Source organism: Lipotes vexillifer, unplaced genomic scaffold (assembly GCF_000442215.2).
Source record: "Lipotes vexillifer unplaced genomic scaffold, Lipotes_vexillifer_v1.1 scaffold444, whole genome shotgun sequence".
NCBI classification, from domain to species: Eukaryota; Metazoa; Chordata; class Mammalia; order Artiodactyla; family Lipotidae; genus Lipotes; species Lipotes vexillifer.
In genome coordinates this window covers 789,508-795,804 of record NW_006793488.1, presented here as the reverse complement: position 1 = coordinate 795,804, position 6,297 = coordinate 789,508, and the positions used below count along the sequence as shown (strand labels likewise).

At 42.4% G+C, this 6,297-nt stretch overlaps 1 pseudogene; it reads left to right on the top strand.

Moving 5' to 3' along the window:
* The first annotated feature begins 4,380 nt into the window (after nucleotides 1-4,380).
* LOC103086497 (peptidyl-prolyl cis-trans isomerase A pseudogene) lies at nucleotides 4,381-5,990 on the top strand (annotated as a pseudogene).
* Nucleotides 5,991-6,297: the final 307 nt, after the last annotated feature.

Here is a 6,297-nt window from a genome sequence, read left to right as displayed (position 1 = left end):
CATAACATTGTCTACTGAGGTCAAACTCATGCATGCTCTATGACGCGCCAATTACATTCTTAAGAACATACCACAGAGAAGCACTTTTTCACGTATGCCAAAATATATAGACAGAAATCTTCATAGCACTGTAATAGCGAACCTTTAAAGCAATGTCCATCAGTAACAAATGTCCGTCAACATCAAATACTCATCAACAGTAAAATAAATATATGACAGCATATTTATTCTGTGAAATATTAGCCATGAAAATGAATGAACCGCAGCTATACACGTTAGAATGGATTAATCTCAGAAGTAAGACATGAAATGAGAGACTAAGGGACTAAAGAATACATACAGTGGGGAAAAAAAAGGCAGAACAAATAATTTGTTATTTGCGGATACATGTGTATGTGATAAAACTAGAATGAAAAGTATAAATTAATTAAAATTCAATATAGTGTATTTTGGGGAGGAGAGAGAAGACCTTTATTGGGAATGAGCTTAAAGGTGCCTTCAAAGGCCCTGCTGGTGTTCTCTCTCTCTTAGGCTGGCTGTTTATTTTACTATTTATTATTACGTACACTTTCCTATGTCATATTTCTCCGCTCTGTAGTTTTTTTTTTCTTTTTCCAGGAAAATGCTCTTTAACCCAATGTGGAACTTATCGAAATTTATCCATTCATGCTATTGATGGTGCATTACTGAATAACATCTACTTAGAATGACCAAAAATACAACTGGGTGTCATGGACTGTATGTTTTCAAAATGTAAAGATTAAGAACTGGCTTGAGGAGATTATATAGGAAGCCTGTTATCTCCCTATTTAACAATATTGAAGGTCTAGAAAGACCTCGTAGCATTACTGCAATGATATCACTGGTCTTAAGTAATGGTCAAACTGAGGAATTATTTGCAAAATAATTGGGATCGATAACGTTCAGAATATATCAGGTAGTACTCACTTTACCTGCGGGCCACAGATGAACTACTCAGGATTCTTGGTTGCAAACAAGAACCGACACGGGTCGACACAGAAAAAATGATCTCTCCGAAGCCTGTGAAGCACAGCTGAGCCTCGAACAGCTCAGGGGTTGGAGCACCGACCCTCCAAGCGGTCCAAATCCCACCTGTAATTTATGGTCGGCCCTCCGTATACGTGGTTCCTCCACATCTCTGGGTCCGCATCCTCGGATTCCACCAGCCTCAGACCATGCTGTACCATGGTATTTACTACGGAAGAAAATCTGCTCTAAGTGGACCCGTGCACTTCAAACCCACGCTGTTCAAGGGTCAGCTGTACTTGTGCAGGTGGTGGAAAGCCTAGTCGGCCAGGTTTGAAAAGCAGATGTGACTGATGGAAGTTTGTGAAGGTCATGTCGCAGGAATCAGCCAGTTAGGGCACCTCTGCTTCCTCTAGGGCTGCCACCATAGCTATAAACCCTAAATGACCCCTGCATCCTGGCCCCTCTTACGCCCTATTCCAGGCTCCACTGAGAGCATCCAGTGGCCAGGTTCAGGTCACACATCTACCCCATTGGTGCCACGGTTCAGGGTGAACAAACGGCTGAGCTTTGTGACTTTTGTATTCCATAAATTTAGGAAAGGAATACAGGTGTCAGGAACCACAGATGAATGAGTGAGAGAATGAATAGAAGCAGAGGAAAGAAGGAGGGAGAGGGAGAGGAAGCTTAGAAATGATCTGCCATGTTCATCAAAAATTTTGCTCCTGAAGCCCCATCTAAGACTCTGAAAATAAATTTCAGAAGTTGCTGGGGAGGTGGGGGGGGTCCACAGAAGTCTTCCATTTATTTAACCCGCGTGTCAGGTGATATTTTTAAATTTGAAGAGATTACTGGCATCAGTAACGCAGGCCCTTAAATCTACTTTTACTCTTTCTATGACTTTCAGTGACTTTGCTTTTACTATGTGAAGGTTGGGGCATGTCCTAAAAGGATTCCAAATTTCTTTTCTCCCTAATTGTTCCTTAACCAATTTATTCGTCTCTGTGTGCATTTCTTGGAGATGCGTAGCAGCGATTTCAATTTATGCATGAAGTTCAGGATTTGACTACTTAGAGCCCCAAGAAAATATCATCTGAGTATTTAAAATAAACAATATTTGCCACTTAACCACGATGCTGATGTGCCAGGCACTATTCCGGTCATTTTACATGTCTTACCTAATATAATCCTTCCAACAAGCCCCATGAAACAAGTATCCTCACTTTACAGATGATGAAACTGAGGCATCAAGATGTAAAATAATCCATTCAAGGTAATGAATGGAGGAGCAGGGATTTCGATCGAGCTAAATTTGCTCCAGAGTTTCAGCCACTATTTAATACTGGCTCAGTAAATGTCAATTTCATCAGCGCAAAACAGACATTTTAAAATTCACTTATTGGTCATAAATAAATCAACCAATAAAAATGAAGCACAATCAACAAATACAGATTTATAACCACGAAAATGATCTCTTCTTAATTTGGCCTTCCGAAATCTGCTTTGACTGTCTCTGTGCTCACGGCTAAACAGCACGTAAACAGAAGTCTTGCACTCGGGGAGCACCCGTGAGCTCCCAGGCCACTGGCCGGCTGTTTCCCGGTCAGCTCCGCCCGTTCTCAGTGGGCAGGTTTCCTCTGGGGAGCTGCATCTTCTCTCCCATCTTTACAGGGAGCTTCCTCCTGGAGAAGCTTAAAGCAAACCTGCACTTCCTGCCGTAATCTTCTCTGCAATACACCCGTTAAGGATTCAACCTGGGTTAAATGTTGTGGATTCCTTTAAACAAGAATTTAAATCAAAGACCAAAAGACAACCCTCAGAATGGGAGAAAATACTTGCAAATGAAGCAACTGGCAAAGGATTAATCTCCAAAATTTACAAGCAGCTCCTGCAGCTCAATAACAAAAAAACAAACAGCCCAATCTAAAAATGGGCAGAAAACCCAAATAGACATTTCTCCAAAGAAGATCTACAGATTGCCAACAAACACATGAAAGAATGCTCAACATCATTAATCATTAGAGAAATGCAAATCAAAACTACAATGAGATGTCATCTCACACCAGTCAGAATGGCCATCATCAAAAAATCTAGAAACAATAAATGCTGGAGAGGGTGTGGAGAAAAGGGAACACTCTTGCACTGCTGGTGGGAATGTGAATTGGTACAGCCACTGTGGAGAACAGTATGGAGGTTCCTTAAAAAACTACAAATAGAACTACCATACGACCCAGTAATCCCACTACTGGGCATATACCCTGAGAAAACCATAATTCAAAAAGAGTCATGTACCAAAATGTTCATTGCAGCTCTGTTTACAATAGCCAGGAGATGGAAGCAACCTAAGTGTCCATCATCGGATGAATGGATAAAGAAGATGTGGCACATATATACAATGGAATATTACTCAGCCATAAAAAGAAATGAAATTGAGTTATTTGCAGTGAGGTGGATGGACCTAGAGTCTGTCATACAGAGTGAAGTAAGTCAGAAAGAGAAAGACAAATACAGTATGCTAACACATATATATGGAATCTAAGAAAAAAAATGTCATGAAGAACCTAGGGGTAAGACGGGAATAAAGACACAGACCTACTAGAGAACGGACTTGAGGACACGGGGAGGGGGAAGGGTAAGCTGTGACAAAGTGAGAGAGTGGCATGGACATATATACACTACCAAACGTAAGAGAGATAGCTAGTGGGAAGCAGGCACATAGCACAGGGAGATCAGCTCTGTGCTTTGTGACTACCTAGAGGGGTGGGATAGGGAGGGTGGGAGGGAGGGAGACGCAAGAGGGAAGAGATATGGGAACATATGTATAACTGATTCACTGTGTTATAAAGCAGAAACTAACACACCATTGTAAAGCAATTATGCTCCCATAAAGATGTTAAAAAAAAAATTTTAAATCAAACTGAGGTTTTTTCCCACATACCCTACGTATTAAATAATTATAAGCAAAAATATGTTATGGGGTCAGAGCAGGCATAAATAAGAAAATAGGCATATCTGTGTATATATATATAATGGAACACTAAGCCATAAAAAAGAATGAAATAATGCCATTTGCAGCAACATGGATGGACCTAGAGATGATCATACTAAGTGAGATAAGTCAGACGGAGAAAGACAAATATCACATGATATCGCTTACAGGTGGAATCTAAAAATGATACAAATGAACGCATTTACAAAACAGAAATAGACTCACCGACATAGAAAACAGACTTATGGTTACCAAAGGGGAAAGATGGGGGCGGGACAAATTAGGGGTTTGGGATGGACATACACACACCACTAGATATAAAACAGATAACCAGCCTTGCAGACGCCGCTACCCTGGAGCCTCCCGCGCTGCTCAGCGTGGTCAACCCCACCGTGTTCTTCGACATGGCCATCGACGGCGAGCCCTTGGGTCGCGTCTCCTTCGAGCTGTTTGCAGGCAAAGTTCCAAAGACAGCAGAAAACTTTCGTGCTCTGAGCACTGGGGAGAAAGGCTTTGGTTATAAAGGGTCCTGCTTTCACAGAATAATTCTGGGATTTATGTGCCGGGGTGGTGACTTCACACTCCATAATGGCACTGGTGGCAAGTCCATCTATGGGGAGAAATTTGATGATGAGAATTTCCCCCTGAAGCATGCGGGTCCTGGCATCTTGTCCACGGCAAATGCTGGCCCCGACACAAACGGTTCCCAGTTTTTCATCTGCGCTGCCAAGACGGAGTGGCTGGATGGCAAGCATGTGGTTTGGGGCCATGGGGAGGGGGAAGGGTAAGCTGTGACAAAGTGAGAGAGTGGCATGGACATATATACACTACCAAACGTAAGAGAGATAGCTAGTGGGAAGCAGCCACATAGCACAGGGAGATCAGCTCTGTGCTTTGTGACTACCTAGAGGGGTGGGATAGGGAGGGTGGGAGGGAGGGAGACGCAAGAGGGAAGAGATATGGGAACATATGTATAACTGATTCACTGTGTTATAAAGCAGAAACTAACACACCATTGTAAAGCAATTATGCTCCCATAAAGATGTTAAAAAAAAAATTTTAAATCAAACTGAGGTTTTTTCCCACATACCCTACGTATTAAATAATTATAAGCAAAAATATGTTATGGGGTCAGAGCAGGCATAAATAAGAAAATAGGCATATCTGTGTATATATATATAATGGAACACTAAGCCATAAAAAAGAATGAAATAATGCCATTTGCAGCAACATGGATGGACCTAGAGATGATCATACTAAGTGAGATAAGTCAGACGGAGAAAGACAAATATCACATGATATCGCTTACAGGTGGAATCTAAAAATGATACAAATGAACGCATTTACAAAACAGAAATAGACTCACCGACATAGAAAACAGACTTATGGTTACCAAAGGGGAAAGATGGGGGCGGGACAAATTAGGGGTTTGGGATGGACATACACACACCACTAGATATAAAACAGATAACCAGCCTTGCAGACGCCGCTACCCTGGAGCCTCCCGCGCTGCTCAGCGTGGTCAACCCCACCGTGTTCTTCGACATGGCCATCGACGGCGAGCCCTTGGGTCGCGTCTCCTTCGAGCTGTTTGCAGGCAAAGTTCCAAAGACAGCAGAAAACTTTCGTGCTCTGAGCACTGGGGAGAAAGGCTTTGGTTATAAAGGGTCCTGCTTTCACAGAATAATTCTGGGATTTATGTGCCGGGGTGGTGACTTCACACTCCATAATGGCACTGGTGGCAAGTCCATCTATGGGGAGAAATTTGATGATGAGAATTTCCCCCTGAAGCATGCGGGTCCTGGCATCTTGTCCACGGCAAATGCTGGCCCCGACACAAACGGTTCCCAGTTTTTCATCTGCGCTGCCAAGACGGAGTGGCTGGATGGCAAGCATGTGGTTTGGGGCAAGGTGAAAGAGGGCGTGAATATTGCGGAAGCCATGGAGCGCTTTGGGTCCAGGAATGGCAAGACCAGCAAAGAAGATCACCATTGCTGACTGGGGACAAGTCTAATAAGTTTGACTTGTGTTTTACCTTAACCACCAGACCATTCCTTCTGTAGCTCTCAGGAGGGCACCCCTTCGCCCCCATCTGCTTGGAATAGCCTATCATCTTTGTGCTCTCACTGCAGTTCTTAGGGTTCCACATCGTCTTTACCTCCCTCCAAGTTTAGCTGAATTGCAAAGTTAAGTTTATGACTATGAAATAAAAACTAAACAACAAAATTAAATAAATAAAATAAAATAAAATAGATAACCAACAAGGGCCTACTGTACTATATTCAATATTTTATAATAACCTATCATGGAAAAGACTATGA